The 27,885-nt window shown below is 46.6% G+C and overlaps 2 protein-coding genes across 5 annotated transcripts in view; one reads left to right on the forward strand and one right to left on the reverse strand.

The window, feature by feature from the left end:
* LRRC19 (leucine rich repeat containing 19) overlaps positions 1-4,585 on the reverse strand; it is a 79,396-nt gene extending 74,811 nt beyond the window's left edge. Inside the window, exon 1 of one of the 3 annotated variants that reach the window (XM_029606433.1) lies at positions 4,467-4,585. The gene's annotated coding sequence lies outside the window, so the exon portion shown is untranslated. Of the gene's footprint in view, positions 1-4,337 lie in introns of all 3 variants that reach the window. The other 2 variants (XM_029606444.1, XM_029606423.1) reach the window with 2 other exon arrangements.
* The window catches only part of IFT74 (intraflagellar transport 74), a 584,252-nt gene that overhangs the window by 261,083 nt on the left and 295,284 nt on the right, over positions 1-27,885 (forward strand). The window lies entirely within an intron of this gene.

Genomic DNA, 27,885 nt, shown 5'->3' on the forward strand with positions numbered 1-27,885 from the left:
CTCACTGCTGGCAGAGAGGGCCTTAATTTCAGTTCATAGAAGCTTTGATGACTGACACTACTACTGACAAGTTTAAAACTTGTGCTAATTCACAAAAGTGAAGAGCCTGCTGTAAGGAAAACATTTGAGGAAATTAGCACACTCGAAATTAAGAAACATTGGTAATATTAAAATCAATTTTTGCCCCCTTGAACAACGGCAGCTCGTATAATATTTGACATACTAGTTCGTCAGCATATTACCCCAGTCTTGTTAAACCTCATTGGTTGCCAGTTAATTGATGTATCAAATTTAAGATCCTTATGTTGTTTTTTAAAGGATTGTATGGATATGCACCACCATGCTTTAATGCGGAACTAATGTTTAATCGCCCTGCTAGACTTTTAAGATCTACTTCACTTAATCTACTTGATATTTCTTCTTTTCATGTGATCAGACTTGATGAAATGCTTGAACAGCTATTCTACATACAGGGTCCCGAGTTATGGAATCTTTTGCCACATGATATTAAAGAAGAGTGCTCAATAATGACATTCAGGAAGTTGGTTAAGAATATCTTCTTTAAACAAGCTTGTAAATAGAGAGAGACACGTTATTGTTTTATAGTTTTATCTTTTTTAATTATTCTAAAGCACTTTAAGGCAAAGAAGAAGGGTTTGTAAGGTAAAGTTATAAGTGTGTTTACATTTTTTTTAATGTATTAAAATGTCTTGAGGCCAATGTCAGTGTTTTATATACACAGTAACATAGTAATGATGGCAGAAAAGGTCCAGATGGCCCATCCAGTCTGCCCAGCAAGCTTCTTAATGGTAATATCTGCCACTCTGTGGAGGATACCCCCATGTTTCTCTAAAGGGTAGTAAGTGCTGCTCTGTGCAGCTACCCCCAAGCAACTGTCAAACCAAGACAGCAGTAAAAATCGGATAAGTTAGTCAGATAACGATTCCTCCTCAAAACACCTCCGGAACTCTTCTTTTTTTTATCCAACTAGATTTCTGGCTAAAATCCAAGGGAGCTTCCAAGGGAGCTGGGGGACTCGTGGCAGCTTTGCTGGTTGAGCGGCCTTTTGGCTAGGTCCTGCTCTCAGGCTTTGCTTAGATGCCGCATGGTAGGCCATGGCAATGTTTGTGCGCTTTTCTGCGCACAAGTCTGCCGTAAAACACTGTCCAACGTCGGCTCACGCTTGTACACCTAGTTATGCGCTTAGGGAGGCACCTGCTTGGACCATGTGTTGTGCGCCTATATTTTGAACGCTTATTGGACAGGCCCTATTTTTGGCCGCCCTGTCCACACTTACTTGTGCGGGCATGCAGCTGGGTGCATAATGGTCAGATGCTTTGGGAGCGTGCTGCTAACGAGTGTTTACTTTTGTGCTGCTGCCATATTTGCAGCTGCTGGTTCCTTCTGGGCTCTTAATGTGAATCTGGAATTCTGGCGGGTCTCACGTTTTGACTACCACGTAGCTTCTTCCAGAGGTTACTTACTAGAGGACAATTTTCTGTGCGTGGAATTTCCAAACTGGGCTCTGTCTTGCCAGGAACAGTCTCTGCATTGTTTCCGGGAGCAGTCCAGATGTGAATTGTTCCCTCCTTTTGTCCAAAGGTGGTCTCAAATATTTGCTAGAATCAATCAATCCCTGCCAACTCTGGGCAGGGAGAGAGCGGTGGATGAACATCGCCTTGGGTGTCAAGCAAGCATATCTTGAGGTGTCAAGCAGCATATCTTGAGGTATTGGAGATGTCTAAACCTCTCAGGAAGACAGACTGGCTGTTTATGCTCCACAGTGGGAGTATACAGGGTGAGTCAGTGTCGCGTGCTACGGCCGCGTATGTGAATGCTGAGCAGTCATTGCCTAGTCAGTTTAGTGCTTATTCCCTAGAGCTCAGGCAGTGTTATGGGCAGAGATTAGATAGTTGTCTCCCGTCAAGATATGCCGAGCTGCGAATGGTTTTTCTTACACATTTTCCAGGCATTATCACCTGGATGTGCAAGCCCATGAAGAGACAGCCTTCGCGAATGCAATGTTGATCAGACCATGGGCAGCCTCTTGCGCTGTTCTGGAGTAGCTTTGGTACATCCCACTGGTTTGATTAACCTGTCTGAATGCTAAGAAAGGAGAAATTACTACTTACCTGATATTTTCCTTTTCTTTAATGAGGACAGGTTAATCCACCGTCCCGCCCTTGGCTGCCGGATGGTGGTGCTCTTGTCCTCCTGGTAAGTGTTGGATCCAGCCCTTAAATTAGTAATATTATACTCCTTATCTGACCTCAGTGTGTTTTTCTGTTAACTGATTGTTTGAATTGTTGTCTTAATGGTTATGGTCATGTATTATTTAGTTGTCCACAGTTGGCTTTTGCAGAAAATGCTGGTGGGCTGATGTTGGTGCAGGGGTATATATATATATATATATATAAACTGCCCAGGGCAGTTGTGCCAATTTGCCCCCTCAAAGGATTGTTGTAGTCTCAATGCATAGATGAGACAATAGTGCACAGAAGAGGGCACATGCACAGGTGCACGTGAGACCTGGGCAGTGCTTTCTGGAATCCATAAATGGCCAAGGGTTTAACCCCTGGTGGGTGGTAGGAATAGCATGAGGATATTGTGTAACACCCCTGTCTCTTACAGCCATAACATTAATAAAACTCAGGAGGTACCTCATAGCTTCCTTTTGGCTGCAAAAGATTTGGTTTCCAATTCTTTGAGATTTGTCTCTGATAGGGAACTCCTCCAACTTTGATCACACACAACTGGAGAGCATTGCTCCATCTGAACATTCAATCTGTGAGACTAACAGCCTTGTTGTTGAGGGAGATGTTATATGTTACCTCAGTTTCTAAAGCAAAGTATCTCAGATCATTCTGGCATCTGGAAATGAACCTGCCAAAAGTTCTGAAGGCTTTAAGCGGAGGAGATTTGTCATATGGTCTGAGGATAAGACCCTAGATCCCTTGTCTTACCCACTATGAACCTGTTTTAATATCTTCTTCATCTTTCGGCACTTGGCTTAGAAAAAAGTTCCGATAAGGTTCATCTCATTTCATTTGGCACATATCACTATGCATAAGTAAACCTCTAGTTGTCAGTATTGTGCCTTAAGCATCATGCAGTTTCAGAGGACATCAGTGTGGTTTTTACCCTGCTAATGAAAGCACCTTTTCAGCGACTTGATTCTTGTGAATTCAGTTAAAAGACCTGAAAAGTCTTTTTTTTTTTTTTTTTGTAATGGTCACTTTATTCTGATCTCTTGGCCCTAGTGACTCTTATAATAGATTTTATCATAAGAGTGTAGTGCTCTGCCCTTATCCTAATTTCCTCCCTAATGTGGTATCAGACTTCCACCTTAATCAATTCAACTTCCTGCCAACATTTTTCCTGGGCCACAAAGGTACAATGTCCTTCATTCTCCATATTAAAGAGAACTGTTGCCTTTTACTTAGGAAAAATTAAAGCACATAAAGAATTCATTCATCTTATTGTTTCTTTTGACCTTAATAGGTCTGGAATAGACAACTAAAACTGTGACTATTATAATGCATGATCCAATGTTTTCGGCCTGTTGGCAGATCTTTTTGTTTTCCCTTTCTGTGAGTGACTAAGTGAACATGCTTGTCTAAAGAGAAAGCAAAGTTGCTTACCTGTAAACAAGTGTTTCCTGTAGACAGCAATTCACTAGTCATATAGTCCTTCCCACCTCCCCTTTAGAGTGTTCCTCCTAGTCAAAGCTGTGTTTATAGAACTAAGGGAAGCTGCGGAGCCTAAGTAGCATAGGAACTTTTGCATATGAGCAATAAAGGCCTTTCCAGAAAGTTCTGGAAGGATTATTTCATGCAGACCACAGTCCCATGACCCATGGACTGGTGAACTATGGTCTTCAGAGAACAGACATTAAAGGTAAGAACCTTTGCTTTTGTCCAGATCTGTTACCTCATTATTTGTGTGAGGAAATGGCAGTAAAGTATATTGTTTTCTCAAATTAATGCATATTAGTACTATATTTGTTTCTTAAACTTATTAAAATTTACAGTTTGAAAGTGAGCAATTATAAGAATTGAGAATATCTGGCTCTGGGCGCTCTCTTTCCTGTCATGAGTACACAAAGAACATGTTGCTTCAGTTTTATGGTAATTTTTCATTTTGTTGTTCTGTAGTCCTATCATCAATATTTCCTTTTAAGTGCTTGGTTCTTTCATAAAGATGGAAAACATTCAGCAAGTCAAAAATATGTTTACAGTGTTAGAATATCTACCTATAAGACCGCATGCAAACAAATGTCCTTAAGATTATACAATACCAGAGGAACTTCTACCAATTTCTGAAACACAATAACTTACTTGTACAAGGCTTACATAAATTCAGGAAACTAGAGCGTTTACAATAATAGGATGCCTTTCTCTACTGCAGAGTGATGAGATGTCTGTATCTAATTGAAAAGTTGTTCTGCTGGAGATAGAATCTCCTACCTTTCTGGAGTTTTATCGTTCTCTGGAAACTTGCGTTTGTATTTTAAGTTATTTCCTGTATGTTGAAAAATAATAATGTGACACAGCCCCAGTTTCATTTCACTGTGTTTCAACCTTTGTACTTTGAGAATGAGTGGTAATAAAAAAAAAAAAAAAAAAATTCCAGAACTAATCTTGCAAAAGATTGACTAGGTTGTCAGTTTCTTATGTCATCTTGGCTTATTCCAGTGTTCTGCCATTAAGAAGCTCTGGTAGTCTAACCAACTCTTTTATTTCCTGGTCGTGCGGGGCAAATCAAGTTAAAACTATTGTAATTGACAGTATAAACTGGTGATACTTATGTGGAAAGCTTGAAGATGCAGAAGAATTAAACTTTCTTTTCTAATTATCTGCACTCTTTTCACTCTTATTTTGCTAGTTACTGAATATATATGTCTAAAAACGCAATCTTATCTCAGCTACTACCTTTCCTGGGTTTAATGATGAAGCTATGAAATAATGTTTGTCTTTACCATGCATGTTCTAGTGCAGTATTTCCCAAACATTTCACGCCCAAGGCACACCTACATTAACAAAATTGTTGTGTGGCACACCAACCTCCAAAGAGCAAGCAATGTGGACTTGGAAAAAAGAAAAGCTAGGGAAGCACTAAAAGGCCCTACCAGTCTTTCTTCCACATTTTAAAACAAAGGGAGAGAGGAGGCAAAGATACACATGAACCCTTCAGGATGAACCAGCTTCCACAGGAGAAGGGAGAAGTCGGTGTGGGCAGCTGACTCACAGGTCGATACAGTAAGGCCGCGGTAGAAACAGTGCGGCAGTGTCAGGCGCACCCTTCCTCCCCGCACGCACAGTCCTCTAGACCTAGCGCCTGATACTCTCTTCTAATCGCATGCAAATGCATGCCGAGGCTGTGAAGCGTTAGGGAAGGGTTATGCCCGCGCAACCCATTTTACTGTATAGGCGCTTAATACAGCGCCTATACAGTAACCTGGGTGCGCTGGTACCTGTCATTTCAAATGTCATTTCAAATGACATTCGAAATGACAGGCACCGGGAGGAGGGAGGCGGCGAAGCGACTTACTTCCTGCCTTTGGTTTTTTTGCTTTGCCGCTGTGTCTCACCTCCTCCCGGAGCAGGGCACGAAAGCAGTCTTGCTCCGGGAGGAGGTGAGACACAGCGGCAAGCAAAAAAAAACCAAAGGAAAAAAAAAAACCTTTTCTGAGCCATCAGCAGCGGCGGCGGCGGGATCCGGGGGGGGGGGGGGTGGGTGGGTACGTGTTCGATCGGGCGAATAGGCAGGTAGGCGACAGCGGCGGCGGCGCAGCAAAAAAAACCAAAGAGACAAAAGTAACTTACTTTTCCGTGGCAGCGGGGCAGGGGCAGCGGCAGCGGGATCGGGGGGGGGGGGGGGGGTAGGCGGTGTGTTCGATCTGAGCCATCAGTAGCTCCCCCGACGAAGATGGCCGCCTGCACGGGGGAAAGCGTGCAATTGGCCGCTGAAGACGTGATGTCACGACGTTTGGCGTCACGGGGTGTGACGTCACGTCCTCAGCGGCCAATTGCACGCTTTCCCCCGTGCAGGCGGCCATCTTTTTGTCTTCGTCGGGGGAGCTACTGATGGCTCAGAAAAGTTTTTTTTTTCCCCACCTACCCGCCCGCCCGATCGAACATGCCGCCTTCCCCCCCTCGATCCCGCTCCTGCTGCCGCGGAAAAGTAAGTTACTTTTGTCGCTTTGGTTTTTTTTGCTGCGCCGCCGCCCCTGTCGCCTACCTGCCTACTCGCCCGATCGAACACGTACCCACCCCACCCCCCCCCCACCCCCGGATCCCGCCGCCGCTGCTGATGGCTCAGAAAAGTTTTTTTTTTTCACCTACCCGCCCGCCCGATCGAACACGCCGCCGCTACTGATGGCTCACGCTGCCGCTGTCGCCTACCTGCCTACTCGCCCGATCGAACACGTTACAGTGCAGATAAGTGTGGGATTGGGGAGAGGTCCCCCAGAAAATTAAAGAACCCCCCCAGTGTTTAAAAAATTATAACAGTTCTTAATAAAAGTTAAACCTCTCTTTTCCCGTTCCCTTTCCCGTGCGATTTTGGCACTACACTACACTAACACCTACTAGGGGGAGGCGGTAAACTAACACGTTAAGGCCGCGGCAAAACAGCAGGTTACTGAGGAGATAGTATCAGCGCCCGTTACAGTATCGGAGGGGAATAGCTAATTCCTTCATTATACAGCTTTTTCGTTCATTTACATGCTGGGTGCGGAAAGGGTTATGCGTCTGTTTTAGGAAGCGCTAAGGACGCGTGAAACTGGAGACTGTATCGCTGGATGGCCTTACTCGTCTGTATTGTGCGCTCCCAGCACGTTACAGACGGGGAATCTTTAACTGAACGTTACTGTATCGACCTGTCAGTAAGTTGCCTTCACTGCTGCTGCTCCACGTACTCAAACAGGCCTATGCAGAAAGGTGCTTTCATTTGAACGCACCTTTCTGCTTGCACTTCAGTGAGATTTACTGGGCCGGATTTTAAATGCTCTGCGCGCGTAAATCCGGCTGGATTTACGCGCGAAGGGCCCTCGCGCGCCGGTGCGCCTATTTTGCATAGGCCGCCGGCACGCAAGTCCCGGGGCTTCGTAAAAGGGGCGGGGAGGGGGCGTGTCCGGGGTCAGGGGGCGGTTCGGGATGGGATCGGGGGGCGTGGTCGAGGCCTCCGGACTAGCCCCCGGGTCGGGTGATGGCGCGCGCAGATTTACGCCTGCTTTCAGCAGGCGTAAATCTGCCAACAAAGGTGGGGGGGGGTTTAGATAGGGGGGGTTAGGGAGGGGAAGGTGGGGTGAGGGCGAGGGAACAGGCAACGTGCGCCGGGCTCGGCGCACACAGGTTGCACAAATGTGCACCCCCTTGCGCGCGCTGACCCCGGATTTTATAAGATACACACGGCTACGCGTGGAAACACTGAGAAGAGAGGATCACCTTGCTGGTGGCTGAAAGGAATCAGTAAGTTATTGCTTGGGACATTGACTTTTTTAAAAGTATTGGGGCAAAGTTAACTATTTGGGAATATTATTTAGTGTGTTTGTGCCTTTAATAGTCAGAAAGGCAGTGAATAAACAAGTTAGACTGTTTGTATTTTTAGTCAGTCAATAAGGTAGCAGTAGGTAGGCAGTGAATAAACAAGTTAGACTTTGTATTTTTAGTCAGTCAATAAGGTAGCAGTAGATAGTGTGTTTATTTTTAAAACTCTGCAGAACTGAGTGTTCTCCATACTTTTAAAGAGCTGACTGTTTGTTTTTAATACTAACTGAGTGCATTGTATTGAAAAAAAAAAAACCCCACAAAAAAGTAGCCAGAAGCTAGAAATAAGCTAGGAGCAGTATATACCAAAGTAAAAAAGTTGAATAGTTCAGCTCAGTTACTCACCTTGGAAAGGTGTTGAGGTAGTGTGATTGGGTTTGAATAGGGACCAACATTTGTTAATCAAGGGAGCAGTGAGTCACTCAGGCTGACTAACTGAAGTTAGACTGTTTGTATTTCCCAACCCTAGCTCATCCCTTAATTTATAGGCAGGTGCCACTTTCACAAAAAAAAAAAAAAGAACATCAACAAAAACTTTATTGAGAATTCGATCAGACCACGGTAGGCCACTACCAGACACAAAGTGAATTCACTAATACATTTAAAGGAAGTTAGACACATTCCTACTCCCATAGCAACCTAAAACTTAACTAGGAACTGATCAAAATTGAGATGAAGGCAGCAGTCCAGCAGCAAGAGGGGGGCTTCCCAGTCTTTTGCATCGAGTGTCACATGTATGATTTTTTACCCACCGGTGAGAAGTTGTACATGTGCATGCGATGCAAAGAGCTCCTGGCTCTCAGAGAATGAGTCCGATCTCTGGAGGCTAGAGTGGCAGACCTGGAGGAGCTGAGGCAGACAGAGAGGTATATAGATGAGACCTTCAGGGACATAGTAGTCAAGTCCCAACTTCAGACTGGCAGCCCTGGTGCTGCCTTGGAGGAAGAAGGTCTCATAATGGGAGAGCCCCAACCAGGTGTAGCAGGAAAGGATCCTGTAGCAAGGACCTGCTCTCCAGGTGATGCATTGTCCTTTCGCACTGAGGATATCTCCCCAGGGCCTACTGCCCAGGAGGGAAGGGTTAGGTCGGCCGTCATAGTTGGTGATTCGATTATTAGGAATGTAAATAGCTGGGTGCCTGGTGGGCGTGAGGATCGCCTGGTAACATGCCTACCTGGTGCGAAGGTGGCAGACCTCACGCGTCACCTAGATAGGATTTTAGACAGTGCTGGGGAGGAGCCGGCTGTCGTGGTACACGTGGGCACCAACGACATAGGAAAATGTGGGAGGGAGGTTCTGGAAGCCAAATTTAGGCTCTTAGGTAGAAAGATTAAATCCAGAACCTCCAGGGTAGCATTCTCTGAAATGCTCCCTGTTCCACGCGCAGGTCACCAGAGGCAGGCAGAGCTCCGGAGTCTCAATGCGTGGATGAGACGATGGTGCAAGGAAGAGGGATTCAGTTTTGTTAGGAACTGGGGAACCTTTTGGGGAAGGGGGAGTCTCTTCCGAAGGGATGGGCTCCACCTTAACCAGGGTGGAACCAGACTGCTGGCGCTAACCTTTAAAAAGGAGATAGAGCAGCTTTTAAACTAGAACAAAGGGGAAAGCCGACAGTCGCTCAGCAGCGCATGGTTCAGAGAGAGGTATCTTTAAAGGATACTAATGATGCATTAGAATTAGGGCATCCCGACAGTGAGGTTCCAATAATTAGAAAAGTAGTCCAAGTGCCTGTAACTAAAAACTCACCTGAGCTAAAAAATTCTAACTTATCCCTATCAATTAAAAAGCAGAATAAAAATACAAACAAAAAACAAACTTTGAAATGTTTGTATGCTAATGCCAGAAGTCTAAAAAGTAAGATGGGAGAATTAGAATGTATAGCAGTAAATGATGACATAGACTTAATTGGCATCTCAGAGACATGGTGGAAAGAGGATAACCAATGGGACAGTGCTATACTGGGGTACAAATTATATCGCAATGACAGAGAGGAGCACTTGGGAGGAGGTGTGGCGCTTTATGTCCGGGATGGCATAAAGTCCAACAGGATAAACATCCTGCATGAGACTAAATACAAAATTGAATCTTTATGGGTAGAAATCCTTTGTGTGTCAGGGAAGACTACAGTGATAGGGGTATACTACCGTCCACCTGGTCAAGATGGTGAGATGGACAGTGAAATGCTAAGAGAAATTAGGGAAGCTAACCAAATTGGTAGTGCAGTAATAATGGGAGACTTCAATTACCCCAATATAGACTGGGTAAATGTATCATCGGGTCACACTAGAGAGATAACGTTCCAGGATGGAATAAATGATAGCTTTATGGAGCAATTGGTTCAGGAACCGACGAGAGAGGGAGCAATTTTAGATCTAATTCTCAGTGGAGCACAGGACTTGGTGAGAGAGGTAACGGTGGTGGGGCCGCTTGGCAGTAGTGATCATAATATGATCAAATTTGATTTAATGACTGGAAAAGGAACAGTGTGCAAATCCAAGGCTCTCGTGCTAAACTTTCAAAAGGGAAACTTTGATAAAATGAGAAAAATTGTTAGAAAAAAACTGAAAGGAGCAGCTACAAAAGTAAAAAATGTCCAAGAGGCATGGTCATTGTTAAAAAATACCATTCTAGAAGCACAGTCCAGATGTATTCCACACATTAAGAAAGGTGGAAAGAAGGCAAAACGATTACCGGCATGGTTAAAAGGGGAGGTGAAAGAAGCTAATTTAGACAAAAGATCTTCATTCAAAAATTGGAAGAAGGATCCAACAGAAGAAAATAGGATAAAGCATAAACATTGGCAAGTTAAATGTAAGACATTGATAAGACAGGCTAAGAGAGAATTTGAAAAGAAGTTGGCTGTAGAGGCAAAAACTCACAGTAAAAACTTTTTAAAATATATCCGAAGCAGAAAGCCTGTGAGGGAGTCAGTTGGACCGTTAGATGATCGAGGGGTTAAAGGGGCACTTAGAGAAGATAAGGCCATCGCGGAAGGATTAAATGATTTCTTTGCTTCGGTGTTTACTGAAGAGGATGTTGGGGAGGTACCCGTAATGGAGAAGGTTTTCATGGGTAATGATTCAGATGGACTGAATCAAATCACGGTGAACCTAGAAGATGTGGTAGGCCTGATTGACAAACTGAAGAGTAGTAAATCACCTGGACCGGATGGTATACACCCCAGAGTTCTGAAGGAACTAAAAAATGAAATTTCAGACCTATTAGTAAAAATTTGTAACTTATCATTAAAATCATCCATTGTATCTGAAGATTGGAGGATAGCAAATGTAACCCCAATATTTAAAAAGGGCTCCAGGGGCGATCCGGGAAACTACAGACCGGTTAGCCTGACTTCAGTGCCAGGAAAAATAGTGGAAAGTGTTCTAAACATCAAAATCACAGAACATATAGAAAGACATGGTTTAATGGAACAAAGTCAGCATGGCTTTACCCAGGGCAAGTCTTGCCTCACAAATCTGCTTCACTTTTTTGAAGGAGTTAATAAACATGTGGATAAAGGTGAACCGGTAGATGTAGTATACTTGGATTTTCAGAAGGCGTTTGACAAAGTTCCTCATGAGAGGCTTCTAGGAAAAGTAAAAAGTCATGGGATAGGTGGCGATGTCTTTTCGTGGATTGCAAACTGGCTAAAAGACAGGAAACAGAGAGTAGGATTAAATGGGCAATTTTCTCAGTGGAAGGGAGTGGACAGTGGAGTGCCTCAGGGATCTGTATTGGGACCCTTACTGTTCAATATATTTATAAATGATCTGGAAAGAAATACGACGAGTGAGATAATCAAATTTGCAGATGACACAAAATTGTTCAGAGTAGTTAAATCACAAGCAGATTGTAATAAATTGCAGGAAGACCTTGTGAGACTGGAAAATTGGGCATCAAAATGGCAGATGAAATTTAATGTGGATAAGTGCAAGGTGATGCATATAGGGAAAAATAACCCATGCTATAATTACACAATGTTGGGTTCCATATTAGGTGCTACAACCCAAGAAAGAGATCTAGGTGTCATAGTTGATAACACATTGAAATCGTCGGTGCAGTGTGCTGCGGCAGTCAAAAAAGCAAACAGAATGTTGGGAATTATTAGAAAAGGAATGATGAATAAAACGGAAAATGTCATAATGCCTCTGTATCGCTCCATGGTGAGACCGCACCTTGAATACTGTGTACAATTCTGGTCGTCGCATCTCAAAAAAGATATAATTGCGATGGAGAAGGTACAGAGAAGGGCTACCAAAATGATAAGGGGAATGGAACAACTCCCCTATGAGGAAAGACTAAAGAGGTTAGGACTTTTCAGCTTGGAGAAGAGATGACTGAGGGGGGGATATGATAGAGGTGTTTAAAATCATGAGAGGTCTAGAACGGGTAGATGTAAATCGGTTATTTACTCTTTCGGATAGTAGAAAGACTAGGGGGCACTCCATGAAGTTAGCATGGGGCACATTTAAAACTAATCGGAGAAAGTTCTTTTTTACTCAACGCACAATTAAACTCTGGAATTTGTTGCCAGAGAATGTGGTTAGTGCAGTTAGTATAGCTGTGTTTAAAAAAGGATTGGATAAGTTCTTGGAGGAGAAATCCATTACCTGCTATTAAGTTCACTTAGAGAATAGCCACTGCCATTAGCAATGGTTACATGGAATAGACTTAGTTTTTGGGTACTTGCCAGGTTCTTATGGCCTGGATTGGCCACTGTTGGAAACAGGATGCTGGGCTTGATGGACCCTTGGTCTGACCCAGTATGGCATTTTCTTATGTTCTTATGTTCTTACGCGTGTATCTTATAAAAACCAGCGTACTTTTGTTCGCTCCTGGTGCGCGAACAAAAGTACGCCCTCGAGCAAATTTATAAAATCCGGCCCTCTGTGTATAAAACTTAGTGCCAATACAGCAAGGAGTTTTGCACACAGAAAATGTGCATTCCTAAATGGGAGTACTGCTTAGCGCCCTCACATGGAAATCCCATGCAAATGAGGGCATTAAGCAGTAGGGATGTGAATCGTTTTAGGACGATTAAAATTATCGTCCGATAATTTTAATATCGTCTTAAACCGTTATGGAACACAATACAATAGAGATTCTAACGATTTATCGTTATAAATCGTTAGAATCGTGAGCCGGCACACTAAAACCCCCTAAAACCCACCCCCGACCCTTTAAATTAAATCCCCCACCCTCCCGAACCCCCCCCCAAATGACTTAAATAACCTGCGGGTCCAGCGGCGGTCCGGAACGGCAGCGGTCCGGAACGGGCTCCTGCTACTGAATCTTGTTGTCTTCAGCCGGCGCCATTTTCCAAAATGGCGCCGAAAAATGGCGGCGGCCATAGACGAACACGATTGGACGGCAGGAGGTCCTTCCGGACCCCCGCTGGACTTTTGGCAAGTCTTGTGGGGGTCAGGAGGCCCCCCCCAAGCTGGCCAAAAGTTCCTGGAGGTCCAGCGGGGGTCAGGGAGCGATTTCCCGCCGCGAATCGTTTTCGTACGGAAAATGGCGCCGGCAGGAGATCGACTGCAGGAGGTCGTTCAGCGAGGCGCCGGAACCCTCGCTGAACGACCTCCTGCAGTCGATCTCCTGCCGGCGCCATTTTCCGTACGAAAACGATTCGCGACGGGAAATCGCTCCCTGACCCCCGCTGGACCTCCAGGAACTTTTGGCCAGCTTGGGGGGGGCCTCCTGACCCCCACAAGACTTGCCAAAAGTCCAGCGGGGGGCCGGAAGGACCTCCTGCCGTCCAATCGTGTTCGTCTATGGCCGCCGCCATTTTTCGGCGCCATTTTGGAAAATGGCGCCGGCTGAAGACAACAAGATTCAGTAGCAGGAGCCCGTTCCGGACCGCTGCCGTTCCGGACCGCCGCTGGACCCGCAGGTTATTTAAGTCATTTGGGGGGGGGGTTCGGGAGGGTGGGGGATTTAATTTAAAGGGTCGGGGGTGGGTTTTAGGGGGTTTTAATGTGCCGGTTTTGCGATTTTACGTTTTTTCGATTTTTCACGATATTTTACTCCCCCAAACGGCAACAATACGATTCCCTCCCCCTCCCAGCCGAAATCGATCGTTAAGACGATCGAGGACACGATTCACATCTCTATTAAGCAGTACTCCCCGATGCAGAGAGACAGCATCTGGCCAGCTTACCTCTTTTAATGCTAGAAAATATACTCCAGGGTCAGGGCTAGAGTTAAGTTTCTAGCGCTACGACACTGACACTTAAAACCATTAAAAAAAGTGAAAAATGTCCAAAATACTGTGGGAGGGAGGCATCCCTGCCAGTAAAGATCATGGCCAGATCACAACTTGTGGCTCCACAATCCAGGGATCTTTAGGGCTTTATTCAGGTAAACGGTAGTAGCCCCTGCCACTTACCTGGCTAAGGACTGATTTATCCAGCTATTTGGCAGTGGGTACCCATGCCAGATAGCCAGTTAAGTATTGACTTATCCAAGTGAGATCTAGCAGCTTCCCGCTGCTAGATAGCTGGATAAATAGGTACATATCCAGGTAAGTGGTGGGGGCTGCCACCGTTTACCTGGATAAAGCCCTAAAGATCTAAATATTATGGAGCTGCATGCAAGAGCTAGAGCAACTGGGTGATGAAAGAAGAAATAAAGAATTAGCAAGACACTGGAAGCTGGGGCCTGCTGCACACGTTTTTTCCAGTTTGCAATAGTGTGGAAATTAGGGAAGACATTTCAGTAGAAGTGGCCACAATATTTATTGTCAGGGCTGCCTCCCCCCAATCCTTCCGAGTTAAAATGTGCATTTCCTAGCTTGTAGATAGATGGACTCAGGGCCAGTGGGTTTATGCTCCCCTGCCAGCAGATGGAGATGGAACAAGTTGACGTCAGTATATATAGGAAGGAGGAATAGCCTACTGGTTAGAGCAGTGGGCTACGAACCAGGAGACCAGGGTTCGAGTTCTGCTGTCGCTCCTTGTGACCTTGGGCAAGTCACTTTACCCTCCATTGCCTCAGGTACAAACTTAGATTGTTATCCCTCTGGGGATAGGGAAACACCTACAGTACCTGAATGTAAACAGATGTGATATCTCACATCGAGTGTCTGTATATAAAAAATAATAAATAAAAAAAATAAATAAATATAGCCCTACAGTGACCCCAGCCTGCCAGTGTTCTCCATCTCTAGCAGATGGTAGATGTGCATCTCCCTATGGGGATTGTTTCAAGCTTTTTGGAAGGAGAAATGTGAAATTCTACATTGAGGAAAAGAAAGCCCTGCTCTCCTGTGGTGATACCTAAACGTCCCTCCCCCAGTTGAGAATTCCTGAGTGATTTCCGTGGTCCCTCAGAGGTGTCCCTTGGACTGGTAGCTAGGTTTCCTGGTGTGGTCTTAGCTGCTAGTTCAGCTGAAAGGCAGCAGGTGCAGGAGGCCGAGCATGGTGATGACAGCAGTTACCCTCTCCCCCCTCAGCCAGAGACCATCTCTGTACTCAGCTGGTAAGCGCTGAGCTCAAGTAAGGTTTAAAAAAAAAAAAAGAGAGAAGTTTTGGTTTCAGGACTTCCTCCAGTCTCCATGCTCGGCGTGCTGTACCAATGTTTGTTCAAGCTCACATTAGGGTTGGGGAACTGGGCAACCTGGCGAGTTGGGCAGCCCCCAGTGGGCTAGGCCCTGCATTAAGGCTTTTTTCTTGCATGCCTTGTGGTAGGTGTTTTTCGCGCACTCCTATGCATGCTCTGCTGCCCTCTTCAGGCCGTCGGTGTGTGCAGTGCGTTGACCCTGTTTTTTACTCACACAAATTTTAAATTGTTCATATGCTCATTTCTGTCTAGGTGCTTATTTTTTGTGCATGTTCCCTTTTGATTGTGAGCCGTTCAAACATGCTTCCCGCTGCGTTGGAGTCAGTAATCAAAAAGCCTTCCTATTTGTGTTGCCTGTCATATTAGGGCTTCTCAGCCTGACTTGGCTTCTAACCTGTCTCAGCACTGCTCAGACATTCAGGAGGAGTTGTCTTCCTTGGATTTTGCTAAGCCTGGCTCCTCCCATTCTGATGATGGGTTGGTCATGGCCTTGACTGGAGGGATGCCAGACCTTGGTTCTCCCTTGTCTGGCAACTCCGCAGGCAAGGATAGTTCTGTGGGACCAGCTCCAGTTCCTTCTGGCTTGGTCTGGATCGAGTTGCTTTTTTGTGGATGAAATTTTTTCAAGGCTTGCAAGCTTTTCTTCAGGCGCAGTCCTCCGCTTCCCCCATTCCTGTCTGGTCTCCCTCTTCCAGTCCTATGCTTAAGCGCCGGAGCTCGCCTCGGCTCCCTGCGGGTGTTCCTGACAGGAATCCAGTTGACCCTGATTTCCTGGAAGATGGGGAATTTCCTCCAGGCCTGGAACCGTATCGAATCATGTTGCAGTTCTTTCATAGAGATGAACTGCCGGCCCTAATTTCCCAGACCTTGAAACAGATTGGTGTCCCTGGTTAGGACACCATGTCGGAACCGAGGAAGAATCCCATTTTGGTTTCCTTATGAAAAGCCTCTTTTTTTTTCCCCTGTTATGGATGCCATTTAGGAATTGATTGATCTAGAATGGGGTGCCCCAGAGGAATATTTTAAAGGGGTTGGACATTGGAAGACCTGTACCCTCTGGATCCGGCCATGATATAGCGTTTACATATTCCCAAAGTGGATGTACTGGTATGTGCCATCGCTAAGTGGACGACTATCACCGTAGAAGGAGGAGCGGCCTTGAAGGATGTACATGATAGAAGGATTGAGGCTATTCGTAAGCAAGCCTTTGAGGCAGTGGCAGTGACTTTACAGATTTCTTCTTTCTTGTGATGCAATCTTGTCTGCTTCTCTCTCAGGAGGTTGATGAGTCTGGAGGGAATTCCAGAGTGGTTATGGAACCTGCTGCTGCCTTTTTAGCAGATGCATACTGGGGTAGATTTTCAAAGGGTTACACGAGTAAGATACCCCCGAAAACATAACCCTGCCTCCCCCTGCACGCGCCGAGCGCGAGTCCCGGGGCTTGAAAAAATGGGCGTTCCAGGGGTGGGGCCGTGGGCGGGGTGCCGGCCCGGGGGCATTCCGGGGGCGGGAACAGTCCCCGGGCTGGGGGATGGAGAGCCGGCGTGCGCAAGTTACGCCTGCCCGGAGTCAGGCGTAACTTCTTCAATAAAGGTCAGGGGGAGGTTTTAGTTAGGGCTGGGGGGCGGGTTATAGGGAAAGGGAGGGGAAGGTCCCCCGGGGGCGGATAGAAAGTTCCCTCCGAGGCCGCTCCAATTTCCGATTTCAGAGCAGCCTTGGAGGGAATGGAGGCAGGCGGCTCGGCGTGCGCAGGTTGCACAATTGTGCACCCCCTTGCGCGTGCCAACCCTGGATTTTATAACATGCACGCGGCAGCATGTGCATGTTATAAAATTGGGCGTAGATTTGTTCGCGCCGGGTTGCGTGAAGAAATCTATGCCCGTGCGCATGTTATAAAATCTGGCTCACTGTGATTTAGTCCGACACAGCCTCCAAAGTTAATCTTATCAAAATGCCTTTTAAGGGCTCACTCTTGTTTGGGAGCGAGTTGGAGAAACTGGCCAGTAAGTGGGAAGAATCTACGGTTCTTCAGTTGCTGGAAGATAAGCAGTTACAGCTCCCCTTTGGTATGAGGTGTCATCTCAGGGTTCCAGGCGTTTTCGTCCCTACAAAGGGTCAACGTTTCAGCAGACTCGGCCTTTCGGTAGATCTCAGTCCTTTCGTTCCCAATAGCCAAAGAGAGGAATGGGCTTGGGTTGCGTACCTTCCCGAGCAACCCAATGGTTTGTCAACCCACCTTCCGGAATCAGGGATAGGGGGACGTCTCTCTTTCGTTTATCGGAGGTGGGTCAAGATCACATTCGACCAGTGGGTCCTGGATGTGATATGAGAAGGGTATGCGCTGGAATTTCACGATATTCCTCAGGATGTGTTCATGGTGTCTCCTTGCCACTCCCCGCAGAAGAAGCAGGCAGTGGAGTTCACACTTAAAAGGCATCTCAGGCTCAGGGCTATGGTTCTGATGCCTATGTTTCAAGAAAGTATGGGGTGATATTCCATTTATTTTGTTGTGCCCAACATGGAGGGCTCCTTTTGCCCCATCCTGGATCTCAAGAGGATCAACCGTCATTTGAAGGTGACTCATTTTCACATAGAAATCTTGTGCTCTTTGATGATGGTGGTGCAGTGGGAGGAATTTATGACCTACTTTGATCTATCAGAGGCTTACCTTAATATTCCCATCCGATTGGAACATCAACACTTTCTACGCTTTGCGATATTGTGCCTCCATTATCAGTTTTGGGCGCTGTCCTTTTGTCTAGCCAGTGCTCCTAGAACATTTTCCAAGGATATGGTGCTAGTAGCGGTGGCCTTGTGAAAAGAAGGGACTCTGGTGCACATGTATTTGGACAACTGGCTGATGCGAGCCAAGTCTCGGGAAAAGAGCCGCCTGGTGACACACAAGGTGATCTCCTTATTGCAGGAGCTCGGTTGGATGGTGAACCTGACCAAGAGCAATCTTCAGCCATCCCAGTCATTGGAGTATCTGGGGGTCCAGTTTGACATGGGGCAGGACAGAATACTTCTGTTGGATGTTAGGATTCAGAAATTAATCTCTCGTGCATCAGTTGGTAAACATCATAAGCCCAATGGTGTGGTTCTACCTACAGGGTGCTCGGCTTGATGGCAGCTACCCTGGAAGTGGTGCCATGGGCGAGGCTGTATATGTGACCTCTTCAGTTCTCTTTGCTTTCTCGTTGGAACCCGCAGTCTCAGGACTATGCGGTTTGACTCCACTTGCCAAAGGAAATCTGCTCCCACCTCCATTGGTGGATGCAGAAGGATCATCTGAGAAAGGGAGTTCCCTTGTCCTCTCCGACCTGGTTAGTACTCACTTTGGTTCTATTGGCACCTGGGTCTCCGCCTCGTCCAGTACAGACTGTCATTCTCTCCTGTTGTTGCCTCTGGGCTGACCTTGATTCTTCCATCGACGACGACTGATGGAGGCCCACCTAAGTCCAGCCGGCCCCAGCACCCAAAGGCTCAACCCGCGGGGAGCGAGGGCTGGTATTGGTGAAGTACCAGCCAGCTTCCATCCATCAGCCCTCTTCGCCTGCCGATGGTGGGGCCCCGTAGGATCCCTCCTATAGGTTGCATCAACCCCACCTCGGCCCAAGGGTCCACCTCCGGCGCAACATTACATTTCATTGCTGTCTAGACAATCTCTCCAGAAATGACAATAGCTCTAGAGAAGCAGTTTTTGCACATCAGTTTTTGCACATCCTGTTCACCCAGTAGTCCAGTATCCACGGGAGAGCCAAATCGCTTTATTTAATAAGTGCTCTGCCATGCAACCCTCAGCTTGGGACTTATGTCATGGCTAATTCAGCTCTGCTTGTCGATAGAGAAAGCAAATTTCCTTATCGTAAATGGGTTCTCCATGGAGAGCAGGATGAATTAGCCATGCTTAATACTCACCTATCTTTCTAGACAGTCTATTAACTAGTTAAAGGTAAGCTCTACAGTTGACTGAGAAATTCTTTAGGCAACATAAGCGTAGGAACTCTTACACATGCTCAATATGAAATATTTACTGAGCCAGAAAGATGGTTCATTCAGCGCCATTGGATGATGTTACCTAGGTGTCATGGCTTATTCATCTTGCTGTCTATAGAGAGCCCATTTACAATAAGCAAACTTGCCTTATCGTTTGACACACTTTTCCAACTGGGGAGTTGTTTTTATTTTACTTTTTCTTTATTGGAATTAAACATTTCTCACAGGACAAGCAGGATGGTAGTCCTCACATATGGGTGACATCACAGGATGGAGCCCAATCACGGAACACTTTTGTCAAAGCTTCTAGAACTTTGACTGGCACCTACTGGGCATGCCCAGGATGGCACTAACCTTGCAACCAGCAGGGGTCCCCCTTCAGTCTTCTTTTTTCCGTGCAGCAGTAGCCAGGTGGGTTAAGGAGCTCTTGGAGATTCCTGACAGGAATTTTCCTCACGGAATTACTTCAAACTTTAATACCCCACAGGGGTCCTCCTCTTGAATTTTTTACTTCCGTGGTAAGTTTTTACCCGATTCCGGTCGATTCCCGCTGAATTTGGCCCTCGCGGCTTACTGGCCGTCGACCGCACCGCGGCTCAAATTTTTCAAAGGCTATGGCATCGGGGTTCCGTCGGTGCCCTGACTGCACTCGCACCATGTCCATCACAGACCCCCATAAAGTCTGTGTAATGTGCTTAGGGTGTGAGCATGATGTCCTGACTTGCACCAAATGTGCCTTAATGACACCAAAAGGTCGCAAAGCCAGAATGGAGAAGATGGAACTTCTCTTTCGGCCTCAAACTCCGACGCTGTCCATAGCTTCAACGTCGTCCGAAACGGCACCGTCCACGTCACGCCAGTATTGGGCACTGGCCGGTGTCTGTCCAGCATCGACAACTTCCCAGCCATCTACTACCTCTGCTCCCCCTCAGGATCGAGGGGATCGTAGACAGAAACATCGGCAAAGACACCGATAGCCTTGGACCATCGACGAAGGCAAATCATTGACCTCGCCATCGTCCGAGCTGCCATCGAAGAAACCTTGTCCAGAAAAGGGATCGACCCTTTCTAAGACCAGGTCACCGAGGCAACCATCACCTGGACGAGTAATGGGAGCCGCAACTCCGCCTTTAACTGTGGTCCCTCCGGCTATGCCTCTGCCTCCTTCTCCCCTTTCGGAACCAGGGCTGATTGCTCCAGGTCTCTGTGAAGAGCTGGAGTGGATGGTTCAGGAGGCCATCAACAAGGTGATGCACAGATTCCAGGTTCCTCCGATGCTGAAAGTTGTTAGTTATATTCTAACCCCTGAAGCAGGCACCATAGTTTACTGAAATATTGGCCTATATCGGGTTTTGTCACATGAATTATGAAGCAGACAGCATGAACAAGAGTTGTGGTGCCAGTCTGTACTGCATTTTTAAGATAAGTTCTTTTTAAATGTTGACATTCTTTTTCCTAATTCATTTAGCTTAATTATGCCTTAGTTTAGCCACCTTTTTTTCACTATACTATTTTAATCTTGATGTTGATATCTGTTTCCTCCCACTTCCAAGTTACTTTCTCCCTGTTCAATATAACTTTGTTTTCTTTTCTCCATGTTATTTTATTTTATTCTATTCCAGTTCCATGTAAACTGATGTGATATGTTTATAGGAATGTTGGTATAGAAAAGTATTTAAATAAAATAAATAAATAATGAATATAAATCATACAAGTTTTATAAAATCTTAAGATCCAATTTAAACTTTTGTAACAAAAGTAAAAAGGGTGTTGTACCAGTTCACACTAGCTAACCTGATTTAAGTCAAGGATATACATACTTCACAATTATTAAGACCCAATGGTCCTTAGTGATTTTATGCCACTCCTTGAAGAGCAGGTAAACCCTTCCTCCCTTCAGAGATGTCATAGTCTAAGGTTCAGTTTTAGGCTAAGTATGTGGTGGTGCTTTAGGTTGACATATGTCACATAGACATCCTTGTGCATAAAGCTGTTGTTGCAGTAGCATAGGTGGAGGGCAATACTGCTGGAATTGGTGGAAGTGCATCTCTGGAAGAAGTAAGGCTTGTAAGTGAAATAAGGATGTCTAGAGGAAGAAGGCTTCTCGGCTTCCGCCAATAAGGACTGCTGCTTCTTAATCTGGGCAACAGTTTCTCTGACCATGTCTCCAAAGAGGTTTTTGCCCAAATATGGGACGTCTGCCAACTTTTCATGCACATCCTCACACAGACTGCTGGTTCTCAAACAGGCCATCTGGCATGCTCCAATTGCTGCTGCAGAAGATCTGTCATAGCAGTTAGCTGAGTCATGATCAAGTTCCAGGCATCTGTAACATACATCGTGGCTGTCAGTGATTGACATCTTGCAGCCGCAAGCACAATCTTTGTAGGTACTGGAGGTGAACTTCTCGGAGCTGGATATTTCATGTTGTTTAGGTTTTTCCTTTTTTTTGAAGGGAGTTTTGTAACTAATAAAACCTATAATTTTAGTAGAAATGAGGTTCGATAGAACCAGAAGGTGAATGAATTTAAGGTGTGAACATCTGATACCACTTGCAGGACACTGCATGGCAAGATGCGGTGGAGTACAACTTTCAGCATTTTTATATCTAATCTGATGCTGGTTTCTATAAATAGGTTTATTGCAAATATTTAACAATAGCTAGCATTTTTCGGTAAAAAATGTTTACATTATATGTCTGTTATACATTTTTAAATCTGTAACCATCATCCTTGATTGATGTATTTGTTAGCATTGAAAACTGGTTCAAAAAATGTTTAGTGTTAAGTGATTTAATTTGCTTCTAGATGTAAATCCATTGCCAGAAAGCTGTAATATTTTAAGTATGATGTTGGCTTTAGGCTAGGAGCAAGTTAGTCAACATCTTACTCTTAGACATGGACACACCTTAGATCTGGTATTTCTGAAAACTGATTGACTGTCTTATCAGAGTACTAGCTAGTTTCAGAAGTTACATGGCCAATCGGTTTTTAAATTAATTTTAAGTTTCAAATTATAATTAAGTATTTTCCAACAGTTTTTTCTGTTAGTAAGAAATTGATCCTGAATCCTTACACAAGATTTGGATCCCTCAACTTGAGGGCAAACCTGATAGTATTCTCCAGGATCTTAAGAATATAAGAACATGCCATTCTGGGTCATACCAAAGGTCCATCAAGCCCAGCATCCTATCTCCAACAGTGGCCTATCCAGACCATGAGAACCTGGCAAGTACCCAAAAACTAAGTCTATCCCATGTTACTGTTGCTAGTAATAGCAGTGGCTATTTTCTAAGTCAACTTAATTAATAGCAGGTAATGGACTTTTCCTTCAAGAACTTATCCAAATCCTTTTTTTAAACCCAGCTACACTAACTGCACTAACCACATCCCCTGGCAAGAAATTCCAGAGTTTAATTGTGCATTGAGTGAAAAAGAACTTTCTCCGATTAGTGGGGGTTTTTTTTTCAAAATACTTTTTTATTAACAGGGAGAACAGAATGCAGAAATGTCAAACCATCAACCTGAATCACAGAGTACACTGTTGAACCTTTATAACCATAGTAATAAACAAGGAACAGGTCACCAAACCCTGATTTTCCATTTACTACCAAAACCTCCCTCCCCCCTCCCCCGCCCCCCCAGAACACCACAAACGCCCCACATTCAACCCTCATTCACACCCTAATCTCCCCGTCCCCCCCCCCTCTTTGGAGGACCAATGCAGCGTGTAGTCATTAAGGCGCAGTCCATCTTGAAGAGCCTCAGGGAAGGCATTGAAGCAAGTAGCCCAGCAGGCACAGTAGATTTTGTTCAGTTGTCTCTTGCCAGCCAAAAAATCCAGTCTTTCCAATTGTGCCACGGAAGCCATCCTGCCAAACCAGGCGTCCACCGAGGGTGTTGTTAAACGGCTCCAGCCAGATGGCCAAGATAGTTCAACAGGCCAACATGATGGCCACATGCTCAAATTTAGCCTTTGAGCGGCTACCAGGCAAAAGTCTGGGCAAGACACTAGTTAGCAACATTCGACCTTCGGTGGTAAGGGAAGCTCCAGTACAGGCCCCCACCACCGCCAGAACCGCCCGCCAAAAGGACTGGAGTAACGAACAGTCAACAAGTCGGTGGAGCAGTGTGCCATCTGCGGTGCCGCATTTAATGCATGAAGGTGATGTAGCCAGCCGCATTTGAAACCGGCGAACATCGTCGTAATAGAGGCAGTGTAGAATTTTAAGTTGTACTTCCTGGAGGCCAAGATCAGGCAGTAGATGATAGAGGTCCTTAAAGTGGGGGGAAGCCAACACTATAGACCACCTGGTAGCTAAGCGGGCCGCAGGATCAGTGGTACAGAGCCTCTGTCCCAACTTCTTCCAACCCGTAATGGTGTTTGTCAAGCAGGCGGTATCAAAAATGGTATTTGCGAACTTTACCTCAGCCGCCAGTGCAGTAGGTGTCCAAGCGAAGGAATGCAAGTAATGTCTGGCTTGGAGGAAGGCATAGAATTGTTTTGGCGGCAATTGAAAAGTTCTTGCCAGTGTAGCAAAGTCCAGCAATATTCGAGACTCAGGATCGTACAAGTGAAAGGCAAACAGCACCCCTTTCTCTGCCCAAGAGTGAAACACCGGGCTACTGTCATGGCTCGGCAGAAACTCTTTGTTGTTCCAAAAGGGGATTAGCAGGGACCGAACTCCTGATAAGCTACTAAGCCTGCACAGCCACCGCCAAGCCCGGATACAGGGATAGAGCAGCACTCTGGGGTAGCTCGCAGTGCGACGCTGCTCCACTCGCAGTTGAATAAGATTCAGAGGGGAGCCAGGGGTTGACATGCGGTCCAACACCCCCGCATCACAATAGTGATAGGATCCCGTAAGCCATTCTCCTATAAACCAGAGTTGGCAGGCTACATTATAAAGCTGGAAGTCCGGCATATTAAGCCCTCCACGCTCCCGAGAGTGCTCCATTGCTGTATAGGTAAGTCGTGCACGTTTTCCCCGCCATAAGAATTGTTGTATGCTGGAGCGCAAGCGCCGGATGTCCCTCACCATCAACCAACAGTGGACCATATGCAGGAGAGAGAGAAGTTTGGGGCACCAGCATCATCTTAACCAATGCGCACCTTCCAAGGAGTGAAAGCGGCAGTGGCGTCCATAACCTCAGTTGCTCCTGTAGCTTAGCAATGCAGGGAGAAATATTTAAAATGTACAGCTGCTGCAAATCCCAGGGAATCCAGACTCCTAGATACTTGATTTTACCCGGGGCCCACCTAAATGGGAAGGGCCCACCCCATGTATCTGGAAGATGGGTGTTTAAGGCCAGGGCCTCCGATTTGGCGTAGTTTATTCTAAGGACAGCAACTGATTGAAAGTGGTCAAACAGAGTGATTATTGCGGGCACGCTAGCACGTGGCCATCCAACAAATAGCAAAAGGTTGTCTGAGAATAGCGCCAGTTTTAGACTGTGGCCATCTACACTAATCCCACTAATAGCCCTCTCCCGTCAGAGACAGATGGCCAGGGGCGCCAAGACAAATATCAAGGGGGACAGGGGGCAACCTTGCCGAACTCCGCAACGTATAGGGAAAGCCCCTGAAGGCTACCCGTTGAGTAAAATAGTGGTGCTCGGGTTACTGTAAAGAATTCGCAGCCATTGCAAATAGTCACCTGAGAATCCATACTGCTGCAGTGCCCAAAACATGTACTCCTATGAAAGAGAATCAAATGCCTTTTCGGCATCTAGGCTCAGGATCAGTGCTTCGGCTTCGGCCTGATAGCTAAGCGCCGCTAACAGACGTCAGACATTCCGCACCACTTGGCGGCCCGCCACGAACCCAGTTTGGTCTTCATGAATAATACCTGGAAGGATAGAAGTTTGTCTGGCAGCTAAGACAAAGGCAAGGATTTTGATATCCACATTTAACAATGATATGGGGCAATAGGGGTCGGGCCCCCAGACCCCACTGAAGGACCATCATGACAGGGGCGTGGTCGGACAGAGAAATGGTCCCAATGTTAGCTTCTTTTACCTTAGGGAAGCACTGCTCTGAGACCAACAAAAAATCCAGCCTAGAATACATACGGTGGGGATGGGAAAAAAAGGTAAAATCCCGGTCCTGCGGATGGAGTATCCTCCAGGCATCAATCAAATGTAATTCCTGGCACAGCAAATTAATTCCCTCCGTACTATCATTCCTAGAGGGAAGCTTAGGTGGGGTTTTATCCAGGCGCTTATCCGCAACTATGTTAAAGTCGCCACCCAGCACCAAACTGTAATCTGAAAAGTCAGCCAATACATTTATCAGAGAAATAAAAACCCATGGGAGTACATATTAGGGGCATAGACATTACAAAAAACAATCTTTTGTTGATACGTTATAGTGGCGGGTAACCTGTATCGGCCCTCCTCATCCTGACAAGTACGCACAAGTTGAAACGGTAAATTTTTATGAACGAGGATGGCAACCCCCCTTTTGTCACCGGTTATAGGAGGAGTAGTAGCATTGACCCACCCAATCTCTCCGTAGATTAGCGTGTTCCCCATCCCCTAGGTGAGTTTCCTGTAGAAACGCCACTTGTGTTTTCATACACTTAAACAGAGCATTCAATTTAATCCGCTTGATCGGAGAACGGATGCCTTCCATGTTCATTGTAACAATCTTAACCTTCACCATGATAGGCAAGGAACAATAGGATCACTAACTGAAGCTCGCGAAGGCCCTACATTACATAAGTCACAGTACCCCCAAGGCCTCCCAGCCTAGGCCCTGAGGAGAAAGACACAGACCATATCCTACACTGCACCTGAGCCTCTGGATTTCAACCCAAAATGGCCCTTCCCCCCCCCCCCCCCCACTATCACACCCACCCACAAGCACACCAACCAGCCACACACATCGTATCCCCATCAGTAACACCCCCCACTGCTCCAAGAGGCTCAGGGTGAACCCCATCCCAAACACTATTGACCAGGATCCCCCTCCTCCGGCCCCTCTTCCCTTCCTTCGCTGCTGCATGGTCCGGAGTCATGTGTCCATGTGTTGCCAGCGGTGCAATAAAACAAGTCAAATAGGTCCCGAAACAGCACCATTATCCCAGTAACAGGTATTGAGGAAGGTGGCAGTGCCTAAAGGTAGAGAAGAAAAAGAGAAACAGTCTCCCGCCGAATCGGCCTCCAGGCCTGCTCAAAAACTTACAAAGGTGCGTGGGTGAAAAAATCAGCGAGTAAGGCAGATCCAGCCAGCTTTTAGCGCACCACCTCTCCGCCCAACAGATCACGGCCACAAAAAGACATGTGGCGACGTCCTCTCCAGCTTGCACACACGAGTCAGGCCATTCAGGTCAACAAGATGAGGCTCGAACACGCCCTGCAATGAACCGCCAAATGCAGAAACTGAAGAAACCAGTAAATTGGTAAATTTGGGAACCTGAGTCCGCTGCTCAGAAGCATGCTGCCCCTCACTCCACGTCCACCTGGGGAAGGGTCGCCAAGAACCCATCTGCCTTCTCCTTAGAGGTGAAGGAAAGAGTCTTATTGTCATGCTGGACCCGTAGTTTCGCTGGGTATAACAAGGCAAACCGGATGCCCTGCTTATGGAGTGCTGTGCAAGCGGGGGCCATCGTTTTCCGCTGCGCCTCGGTGCTGGCCGAGAAGTCGTTGAACAGCAGTAGTTGGTGGCTTTTATATTCCACCTCCCCTTTCTGTTGGTATGCCCGCAGCAACTGCATTTTGTGGCCCCAATTGAGAATCCAAGCCATCACCGGTCTCGGCCATCCTGGGCCATCGCGAACAGGACCCACATGGTGCACCCACTCGCATTGCAGGCGCTCACCAGTTAGGGTTAGACCCACCTTCTGCAGGAGCCACTGCTCTACCAGATCCTTCAACTCACCATCCTTCACTTCTTCGGGGAGGCCAACAATTTTCAAGTTGTTTTGCCGGCCCCTGTCCTCCTGTTCTTCCATTTTGGCCAGCAACTCAGGTTGCCGGCCCTGGAGGTCTGCCACATGCCATTCAGAAGTCGCTAAGTGGTCCTCCAGGTCAGAAATAATACCCTCAGCGGTGTCCAACTGTTTGGCATGGCCCTCTACTGTTGACTTGATATCTTCCTTTGCAGCTTGTAATTTGTATAGGCATCCGTCCAGCGCCTCTGTTACCCATTGGGAAATTGTCTGCAGGGCCTCTTCTGTGACGGAGGCCATCACGGGTTGCCTGGCTGGGGCTGCCATGGCCATTTTGGCTGCACGCGGGTGATGGGGCCAGTGCTCCGAATGGCAGCAAGTGCCCGTCCTTCTCATCATCCGCGCGACTTCTCTCCGCGGTGGGGTGCAGCGGTACCTCCAGCCAGCGGCGGATTCCTGAGGACGACCGGCCCGGGTATTCGCCGCCTAGGCCGGCCCAGGACACATCACGTGGTCTGCCAAGCGAGGCTCTGTCACGGCCGCACACGGCAGACCACGTGACTGGAGCGACCGGGCCACCAGGGGATGCTCTATCCCCCGATAGGCCAATCCGCCCCTGCCTCCAGCAGTCGGCTCCAGGTAGAGGTTGCAAAAACGAGCGATGGAAACGATAAAAGTTGTAGATTCGCGGGAGCGGGGCCGCGGAGCCTTTCCCCTACTCTTCCGCCTCCACGTCATTATCGGAAGTCCTCTCTCTGATTAGTTTTAAATGTGCCACATGCTAACTTCATGGAGTGCCCCCTGGTCCTTCTATTATCCGAAAGTGTAAATAACCGATTCACATCTACTCATTCAAGACCTCTAATGATCTTAAAGACCTCTAACATA

The sequence above is a fragment of the Rhinatrema bivittatum genome, chromosome 1, assembly GCF_901001135.1.
Source record: "Rhinatrema bivittatum chromosome 1, aRhiBiv1.1, whole genome shotgun sequence".
NCBI classification, from domain to species: Eukaryota; Metazoa; Chordata; class Amphibia; order Gymnophiona; family Rhinatrematidae; genus Rhinatrema; species Rhinatrema bivittatum.